The sequence below is a fragment of the Ranitomeya imitator genome, chromosome 4 (genome assembly GCF_032444005.1).
Source record: "Ranitomeya imitator isolate aRanImi1 chromosome 4, aRanImi1.pri, whole genome shotgun sequence".
NCBI lineage: Eukaryota > Metazoa > Chordata > Amphibia > Anura > Dendrobatidae > Ranitomeya > Ranitomeya imitator.
Window position 1 is genome coordinate 566158692 of NC_091285.1, and position 11023 is coordinate 566169714.

Genomic DNA, 11023 nt, shown 5'->3' on the forward strand with positions numbered 1-11023 from the left:
CCATATGTGGGGGGGAACCACCGTTTGGACGCATGGAAGGGCTCGGAAGGGAAGGAGCGCCATTTGGAATGCAGACTTAGATGGAATGGTCTGCAGGCGTCACATTGCGTTTGCAGAGCCCCTAATGTACCTAAACAGTAGAAGCCCCCCACAAGTGACCCCATTTTGGAAACTAGACCCCCCAAGGAACTTATCTAGATGTGTTGTAAGAACTTTGAACCCCCAAGTGTTTCACTACAGTTTATAACGCAGAGCCGTGAAAATAAAAAATCTTTTTTTTTCCCACAAAAATTATTTTTTAGCCCCTAGTTTTGTATTTTCCCAAGGGTAACAGGAGAAATTGGACCCCAAAGGTTGTTTTCCTATTTGTCCTGAGTACGCTGATACCCCATATGTTGGGGTAAACCCCTGTTTGGGCACACGGGAGAGCTCGGAAGGGAAGGAGCACTGTTTTACTTTTTCAACGCAGAATTGGCTGGAATTGAGATCGGACGCCATGTCGCGTTTGGAGAGCCCCTGATGTGCCTAAACAGGGGAAACCCCCCAATTATAACTGAAACCCTAATCCAAACACACCCCTAACCCTAATCCCAACAGTAACCCTAACCACACCTCTAACCCTGACACACCCCTAACCCCAATCCCAACCCTATTCCCAACCGTAAATGTAATCTAAACCCTAATCGTAACTTTAGCCCCAACCCTAACCCTAACTTTAGCCCCAACCCTAACGGTAGCCTTAACCCTAGCCCCAACCCTAGCCCTAACCCTAGCCCTAACCCTAGCCCTAACCCTAACCCTAGCCCCAACCCTAACCCTAGCCCTAACCCTAGACCTAACCCTAACTCTAGCCCTAGCCCTAACCCTAGCCCCAACCCTAACCCTAGCCCTAACGGGAAAATGGAAATAAATACATTTTTTTTTATTTTTCCCTAACTAAGGGGGTGATGAAGGGGGGTTTGATTTACTTTTATAGCGGGTTTTTTAGTGGATTTTTATGATTGGCAGCCGTCACACACTGAAAGACGCTTTTCATTGCAAAAAATATTTTTTGCGTTACCACATTTTGAGAGCTATACATTTTCCAGATTTTGGTCCACAGAGTCATGTGAGGTCTTGTTTTTTGTGGGACGAGTTGACGTTTTTTATTGGTAACATATTTGGGCACGTTACATTTTTTGATCGCTTTTTATTCCGAGTTTTGTGAGGCAGAATGACCAAAAACCAGCTATTCATGAATTTCTTTTGGGGGTGGCGTTTATACCGTTCCGCGTTTGGTAAAATTGATAAAGCAGTTTTATTCTTCGGGTCAGTACGATTACAGCGATACCTCATTTATATTATTTTTTTATGTTTTGTCGCTTTTATACGATAAAAACTATTTTATAGAAAAAATAATTATTTTTGCATCGCTTTATTCTGAGGACTATAACTTTTTTATTTTTTTGCTGATCATGATGTTTGGTGGCTCGTTTCTTGCGGGACAAGATGACGCTTTCAGCGGTATCATGGTTATTTATATCTGTCTTTTTGATCGCGTGTTATTCCACTTTATGTTCGGTGGTATGATAATAAAGCGTTGTTTTTTGCCACATTTTTTTTTTTTTTTCTTACGGTGTTTACTGAAGGGGTTAACTAGTGGGCCAGTTTTATAGGTCGGGTTGTTACGGACGCGGCGATACTAAATATGTGTACTTTTATTGTTTGTTTTTTGTATTTAGATAAAGAAATGTATTTATGGGAATAATATTTTTTTTTTTCTTCATTATTTTGGAATATTTTTTTTTATTTTTTTTTACACATTTGGAATTTTTTTTTTTACTTTTTTACTTTGCCCCAGGGGGAAAAATCACAGATCGATGATCTGACAGTTTGTACAGCACTCTGTCAGATCACCGATCTGATAGAAGTGCAGGCTGCTTCACAGTGCCTGCTCTGAGCAGGCTCTGTGAATCCACCTCCCTCCCTGCAGGACCCGGATCCGCGGCCATCTTGGATCCGGGCCTGGAAGATGCAGGGAGGGAGGTAAGACCCTCGCAGCAACGCGATCACATCGCTGCTGGGGGCTCAGGGAAGCCCGCAGGGAGCCCCCTCCCTGCGGGAAGCTTCACTATACCGCCGGCACATCGCGATCATCTTTGATCGCGGTGTGCTGGGGGTTAATGTGCCGGGAGTTGTCCGTGACCGCTTCTGGCACATAGTGCCGGATGTCAGCTGCGATAGGCAGCTGACACCCGGCCGCGATCGGCCGCTCTCCCCCCGTGAGCGCGGCCGATCGCATATGACGTACTATCCCGTCACTGGGAATTAAGTCCCAGGGCACCTCGATGGGATAGTACGTCTAATGGGATAAAGGGCTTAAGGGCAAACTCTGCCCGCGGTAGCAAGGATTCCCAGTCATCCTGCCTGGCAGAAACAAAATGTTGTAGATATGTGACCAGAGTCTGATTGGCTCTCTCAACCAACCCATTCGTCTCGGGATGATAAAGCCGAGGAGAGATTTAACTCAATACTGAGTAAATGACAAAGCTCTCTCCTGAATCGATACGCAAACTGGGGACCCCGGTCACTGACAATCTTGTCCGGCATACCGTGTAAGCGAAAGATATGCTTGATGAACAACGCTGCCAGAGCCCGTGCAGAAGGTAGCCGTGGAAGAGGCACCAAATTAACCATTTTGGAAAAATGGTCGGTGATCACCCAGATAATGGTGCAGCTACAAGACTTGGGTAAGTCCACCACAAAGTCCATCCCGACCATCTCCCAGGGCCTGTCTGCCACCGGCAGAGGGTAAAGCAAACCAGCTGGCCGTTGCTGAGGGGACTTGTTCTTGGCGCAAGAGACACACGCCCGAACATAGTCTGCGACATCACGAGCCATATGCGGCCACCAGTATGTCCTCGCCAGTAACTCAGAAGTCCTTTTGGAATCAAAATGTCCACCCACCCTGGACGAGTGTGCCCAAGAGAGAACCTCCGGTCGCAAACTGGATGGTACAAAAGTCTTGCCCGGAGGCACAGACTCTAGCGAAACCGGGGCCACAGTTCTCAGGCTCTCGGTGGGGACAATAAGCCGAGGCTCTTCTTCCTCCTCCACAGATGACACAACTGAGTGAGAGAGAGCGTCGGCACGAATGTTCTCCTCCCCAGAAAGAAAATGGAAGGTGAAATGAAGAAACGAAGAAAAACAAGGACCATCTGGCCTGGCGAGTATTTAACTGCTGGGCTGTCTGCAGGTACACCTAATTTTTATGGTCTGTGAAGACTTGGAAGGGAAAACGAGCTCCCTCCAAGAGATGTCTCCACTCCGAGAAAGCCAACTTCATGGCTAGCAACTCCCTGTCCCCAATGGAATAATTCCTCTCTGCTGGTGAGAAGGTCTTAGAAAAGAAGAAGCAAGGATGCTTCCGACCTTGAGCATCCTTTTGGAAGAGGACTGCTCCAGCACCAACAGATGAGGCATCCACCTCCATGATAAATGGCTTATCTACATCGGGGTGATGTAGGATGGGAGCGCTAGCAAAGTGTGACTTTATGGAGTTAAAGGCCTTGGAGACCTCCTCAGACCACAATTTAGGATTTGCCCCCTTCTTGGTGAGGGCAACCAAGGGAGTTACCAAAGTTGAGAAGTGCGGAATGAACTGGCAATAATAATTAATGAACCCTATAAAGCGCTGCACCGATTTAAGAGAATGGGGTTCCTGCCAGTCTATCACAGCCTGTAGTTTGACAAGATCCATAGCCAATCCCTGGGCGGAGATGATATAGCCTAGGAAAGGTAAGGACTCCTGCTCAAACATACACTTCTCCAACTTGGCATAGAGGGAGTTTGCCCGTAGGAGGTCGAAGACTTTGCAAACAGCTCTCCGGTGGGAGTCAATATCTGGAGAGTAGATGAGAATATCATCCAGATAGACTATGACCGAGGTGGAGAGCATATCCCGGAAGATGTCGTTCACAAAGTCTTGGAAAACGGCTGGGGCATTACAGAGCCCAAAAGGCATCACCAGATATTCATAGTGCCCATCCCTGGTGTTAAAATCCGTCTTCCATTCCTCCCCCTCACGGATGCGAATCAGGTTGTAAGCACCCCGCAGATCTAATTTAGTAAATACCATTGCTCCCCGAAGCCTATCAAAGAGCTCAGATATCAAGGGCAAAGGATACTTATTCTTAATGGTGATGGCGTTAAGACCCCTGTAGTCTATGCATGGACGCAATTCCCCATGCTTCTTCTGCACGAAGAAGAACCCTGTCCCAGCAGGTGACACTGACTTCCTAATGAATCCTCTTGCCAGATTTTCCTGGATGTACTGTGACATTGCCTCCGATTCCGGGAGAGATAACGGATAGACTCGACCCCGGGGAGGCTCAGGCAAGAGATCAATAGGACAGTCATAGGGGCGATGGGGCGGAAGGGTCTCCACCGCCCTTTTGGAGAACACGTCTGCATAAGACCAATATTGCTTGGGGATAGAGGATAGATTTGCGGGTACCTCTGTAGTAGCAACCTGAACGCACTCCCTCACAAGATTCACCCCATCCCAGAATTCTGCCTGAGGACTACTCGATATGAGGAGAGTTGTACCGTAGCCAAGGTATCCCCAACAGGACCTCATCAATTCCCTCAGGAATGACGAGCAGAGATATAATCTCCTGATGGGATGGCAACATTGACAGAATAAAAGGGATGGTCTGGTGTGTTATCTGTGAGGGCAGTGTTGACCCATTCACCACTCGTACCGTTACTGGTTGAGCTAGCATAACCAGAGGTATTGCGTGACGTTGGGCGAAGGCAAAAGACATAAAATTGCCCTCTGCCCCAAAATCCACACAGAACTCTACCGAGTGGGAGGATGAGCCTATAGTAATTGTCCCCTTAAAGAACAATTTGGAGGCAAACATCGCCATGTCTAGAGTACCTCCACCTACTACCACAAGACGCTGACGTTTCCCCGACCGCTGGGGACATCTGGTGGAAAGATGTCCTGACTGCTGGCAAACATGACAGACTTTGAGTGTACAAGAGGTCCGGGACTTAGATCCCGCTCGTGACACTTCCATGGCCTCATGTGACTCAGGAACCAGGACCAGAGATTCCAGAGGTTAGGCGAAGGTAGGAGCCAGCCAAATCCTCTGCCTACACTGGGCTCGCTCTAACCTCAGCTCGTTAAAACGGAGGTCAATACGAGTAGAGACAGTTGTTAACTCCTCCAGTGTGGCAGGAATCTCCCTAGTGGCCAGAGCGTCCTTCACGTGATCAGCCAGCCCCCTCCAAAATATTGGATAAGGGCTTTATCCGACCACTCCAGCTCAGAAGCTAAAGTGCGGAAGTGGACGGCAAAATGGCTGACCAAGGACTCACCCTGAGTTAATGCCAGCAGTTGGAGCGCCGTATCATGGGTGACTTGAGGTCCTAAAAAGACCTGTTTCAGAGTGCTCAGGAACAGCGGAGCACTCTGCACCACATGATCACCATGCTCCCACAACGGCGCAGCCCATTCCAACGCCCTCTCCGACAAGAGAGACACAATAAATCCCACCTTAGCCCGCTCTGTGGGAAAACGTGCAGCCAGGAGCTCGAGGTGAATAGAGCACTGATTTCTGGCAGCGAAAGGCGAGATAATGTCGGAACAGGGGTGGCAGTGGACAAGGTTGCTGCAGCCACGCTAGCAGCCTGTACAGCAACTGCGGTAACATCCACAGCTGAGGTTGAGCTCTCGAGAGCCACCAACCTACCCTCCAGCTGCTGGATATACCGCAAGGATTGCTGAATGTCCGCCATTTACTAGCCAGACCCTGGTGCTAGTATTATGTTAGGGCTAGCGGAATGCACCGAGTAAATATAGATGTTTTTATTGTTATTGGTGCGTTCGCAGCCCGGGGTCCACCATGCAGGAGAACCTGCTGCTAGCAAACAGCGGCACTATATGGTGGTATAGACGAACTCAGTTAATTCACCGAGTAGCCGTGAAAGCAAAGCATTGTGCCCTGTTAGACTTCACAGAGGCACAGGCTAACTGCCCAAACAGAGAGCAGTCAGTGGTCACACATGCACACAAATCTCCTCGCCGGAGGTGCCAGCATTCTAGGGGCTTATTTCAGCCAGGTCCCTGAATACATACACATACAAACTCCTCGCTGGAGGTGCCAGCATTCTAGGGGCTTATTTCAGCCGGGTCCCTGAACACACTCTTACATGACCACTCTGGCGCAAAGCACATATTTGAGTTGATACTAGCGCATGGCCGTGCTGCCATGCGAGCCTTATATAGCTGCAGCAAGTAAAAGACCTTCCCAGAAGGACCAATGAGAGACTGCCATACCTGAGCATGTGACCCTAGATCTCCACTGAGAGATCTTACCCTGGGCATGCACAGTGTGTGAAAAGCAGGAGTTAGTCCTTGCACCTACAGGACCTTCCTGAAAGAACCAATGGACTTAGCTGCAGTATCAGACCATGTGACCCTCGATCTCCACTGAGAGATCTTACTCAGGGCATGCTCAGAATGAGAAAAGCAGGACTTAGTCCCAGAAGCGTCTGCTCGCCGCTGCCCAGCACTGACTTCAATGGCAGAAGCAGGAAAAGCAGCAGTAACTCTTTGTACAGAGTGGGACTGAGCAAGATGCTGGGACTGACGTCTCCGCTGAGCAGGCTCCACTGTGGCAGGAGAAGAATGGGGGACCGCAGCGGAGACGGCCCGAGATTCCCCCAGTGCCGAGGCGGGAACTCGACCCCTAACAATGAGTGCGTGGTTTGTGTACGAAATAAAAGATGAGCTGACGAGCAAGATCCCAGGCCCGCAGCTAAACTCATGTGCAGGAGCAGGTCCCACAAAGACCACCTGGACAGGTACAGCAGCCCCTAGGACCCCGGACAGCAGTCAGATCTCAGCAGCCAATGCCTGTGCCTTTGCTCATTGTAAGATGGTGCTAGAGAGGTCTGCCGACAGCGGCAACAAAGAGATCACAGCCCGAGGTTCTGCAGGTGTCAGCCAGACTTACAGCAGAGTCTATCGAGGAATGGGGAGGCCATAGGCATGACTTCAATAATGTCGGGGTGAACACTCGGCAGACTATCGAACATGTGCAAAAACAAAAAGCTGGCTCCTCTGGAACTAAGATTGCTCTTGTGGCCAACCACATCAAGCTGATGTCCTGACCACAGTGTGTCCTGTGCCAGTATCATGTTGACTTCAACCCCGCCATGGAGTCCAAGCATTTGCAGTATGGCGTCCTGTACCAGCATGAAGAAACACTGAATAAGGTCACCGAAGTGTTCAGTCAAACTCGAAATAGAGAGCACGTGCGTATAACAATCACCCTGACTAACGAGCTTCCACCGACCTCGCCCACCTGCTTCCATTTCTATAACATCATTTTCTGAAGACTCCTGAAGATAATGGATATGAAGCAGATAGGATGCAACTATTACAACCAGAGCGACGCCACCGAAGTAAGAGCCCACTGACTCACCATCTGCCCAGGGTATTCCACCTCCATCCTCCAGTATGAGTCCAGCATCATGCTGAGCATTGATGTCAGCCACAAAGTCCTCAGGAACGAGAATGTGCATGACATCATTAGCAGTCTCTACTCCTAGTGTGGCCCTCAGAGGTTCTAGGATGTCTGCTGCAAGGGGATGATCGGACAGATCGTCTTCACCAAGTACAACACTAAAACCTACCGTATAGACAAGATCGCCTGGAACTACAGCGTCCACCTTCAAGAAGGCAGACGGAAGCGAGATCAGGTTTGTTGACTACTAGAAGAACCAATACAATGAACAAGTGAAAGACATGATCCAGCCGCTAATTGTAAACATCCCCCGGAAGCCCAAGACTGGAACCACAGACGGAGTCATCATACTGGTGCCAGAGTTCTGTAACCTAACAAGTCTGACCGACAGAATGAGAAACTACTTCAACGTCAAACCCACTTACCACCAGAACAGAGGGAGCAGCAAGTCGTGAAGTTCATGAACTACATAAACAAGGATGAGAGCATTCAGAAAGAGCTAAGTGACTGGGGGCTGTATTTCGATTCCGAACTGCTACAGTTCGAAGGGAGAATCGCACCTCCGAAAATATATCCTGCAAAGGACAAATCTTCTGAATATAATCCACAGTTTGCTGATTGGTTGTGAGAGCTGAGGGGTCCCATCCTGATCAGCCCCCTGAGATATGAATAATTGGCTGCTCTTTTACACCTGGAAAAATTTAGACGCAGCGAACGCTCTTCTGCAGAACATGTTCAAGATCACACAGCAAATGTGCATCAAGATGAACTGGGCGGTGTTGGTTGAATTCGAGTACTTATTTTTGAGGTTTTTGGTGAATTTTTGAAAAAAAGAGTAGAATAAGGCTAGCAGACAGAACTATGCAACTTGTGACTGCCAAACCATGATTTTTCCACCACAGTACACCAGGCCTCAGCCTGACATAACAGACTGTATACATTTTTTTTGTTTTGTTTTCAGATTTTTTGTAAAAAAATAAAAATGATTTGAACAAGGCTAGCAGACAGAACTATGCAATGTATGCCTGCGAAGCCACAATTTTTCCACCAGGAGATAAACCAGGCCTCAGCCTGACATAACAGACTGTATAAATTTTCTTTATTTGTTTTTTTGTAAAACAATAAATACTGAGTACACCAAGGCTAGCAGACAGAACAGTGCAATGTATGCCTACGAACAGAAGATTTTGACACTACAGATAGACCAGGCGTGTGACGGCGATAACAGAATGTATAATTTTTTTATTTTAAATTTTTTAAAACAATAAATACTGAGTAGACCAAAGGTAGCAGACAGAAGAATGCAACGTATGCCTGCAAAGCATGGATTTTAATACTACTGATACACCAGGCGTCTGCCAGAGATAACAGACTGATCAAAATGTGGCCTTTTTTTGGCACACCAAAATTGTGTTAAAAAGGTGGCTATGACACCCAAAAATAAAATTGGAGTACTAAAATTTAAAGATATGTAGCGCAATGATATGCGACGCGTGTGGTGTACAGCTCACAGTGATAAATAGCAACTGTAGCTAAATTTTTTGGGGCCAGCTAAAGTTTTTTGGGGCAGCAAAATGGTGTCCAAAAATGTTGCAAGACACTACAAAATATTAGATAGTACACCCCCCAAAAAAGAAAAGATTTTTAGGTCCACTCACATCTGATGCCTGGGCCCCCCCCCCAAAATAGGTAAAAAATTATATTTTCACGCTCTTATATTGCAATGACCTGGCTATAGTCTGCCTCATGACAAACCAAATAAATGTCGAAAAAAGGGGGCTATGGATTTGTTTATAATAAAATGAGCAGGTACAACCTTAAAAAAAAATTGCCACGGATAACTGCAACTAGGTAAATATAAAATATGCAGCAGCAGACAGAAATGGAGCCGTTTGATTTATGCAGGGAGATCTATAGACTCACATACAGTGCCTGCAAGCCTTGCAGTGATGTGGATATGTGCACATAGACTCCCCTGCCCAACTAGCATAATTAAAAACTAGGTCCAATGTTAAGGATCGGGACTACTAGACTTGTAATGCCCATACACAAAGTGCATGGGCTGAAAAACATTTCCCCATGGGGGGTACCTTTTTTAAAAATCTTTTTTGGACATCATAGACAGGCTTGGCAAAAATTGGACTGTCTGTAGCAGCACAGAACACGTTAAGCGTGGTAATCTAGTGGTGGAGAATGAGGAGACATTGCTGAAGGCTGCATTAAAAACTAGGCCCAATGTAAAAGAGTGTGTCTCCTACACTTGTAATGCCCATACACAGTGCATGGGCTGACAAACATTTCCCCAAGCGGGATACTTTTTACTTTTTAAAAAAATATACTATGGGCATCATAGACACCCTTCCTAAAAATTGGACTGCCTGTAGCGGCACAGAATACGTTAAGCCTGGTGGTCTAGTGGTGGAGAATGAGGAGATATAAAGATAAATCATACTGAAATTTAAAAAAAAATTAGGATGTGAATCCACAGATGAAAGCAAATAACAAAAGGGAGGGGCGAACACAGGTTCATATATATGATGCCAGATTGTGTCCAATGAGAAATGTTTGTCCCTAGCAACAGCTCATAGACAGGGATATAAAAAAATATACTGTATATAGTAGCATTTCAATATTTTCATATTGTAGAAGTATACACTATGTCATAAAAGGACGGTACAGAGATATTAAAACTGTAATATATAAGAATAAATGGGAAAATATATGTACATCTCCCTTTGATGACACTTCCCCCTGGGGGAGTTTATTTTAGTTTCTAATTTGTAACGGGCATCATAAAAAACACCCTTGCACAAAAATTGAGTGACTTTTGCATCACGGAATACGTTCACCCTGGTGTTGTACTGGTTGTGGATGATGAGGATGAGGATAACGAGGAGAATAACACCAACCAGACCAAATCAGGAAGGGGATACCCACCCATGTGTGGTTGTGGAGAGGTGCATGACAATACACCTTTACAAAAAAGACAATGTATTAGGCTAGTTTCACATTAGCATTTCCCTGATGTGCGGTGGGCTGCGGACTTCCTCCGTGAAGCCCCACCCTCGGCCGCACCTCTGCTGCTAGCTGCGCCTACATCTGCATGCGGCCCGCATGCGGCCTGCGTACCTATATTTAACATTAGGTACACAGGTCGTGAGGCTGTATGCGGATGGTGCCGCATGCGTCATTTTGACGATGCGGCGACCAGCAGAGACGCCACCATGTAGCATTTTTTTCCGCATCGTCAAAACGACGCATGCGGTACCATCCGCATACAGCCACACGACCTGTGTACCTAATGTTAAATATAGGTACGCAGGCCGCATGCGGGCCGCATGCATATGTAGGTGGAGCTAGCAGCGGAGGTGCAGCTGAGGGCGGGGCTTCACGGAGGAAGTCCGCAACCCACCGCAAATCAGGGAAACGCTAGTGTGAAACTAGCCTTAGAGGTTATATTTCGCTCTTTTCACTTGGTGGTGTACAAAAGTCTTGCCCAATCCAGC

General features: G+C 47.1%; 1 pseudogene; it reads left to right on the top strand.

The window, feature by feature from the left end:
• The first annotated feature begins 6743 nt into the window (after positions 1-6743).
• Positions 6744-8344, top strand: LOC138674598 (piwi-like protein 1 pseudogene; annotated as a pseudogene).
• Positions 8345-11023: the final 2679 nt, after the last annotated feature.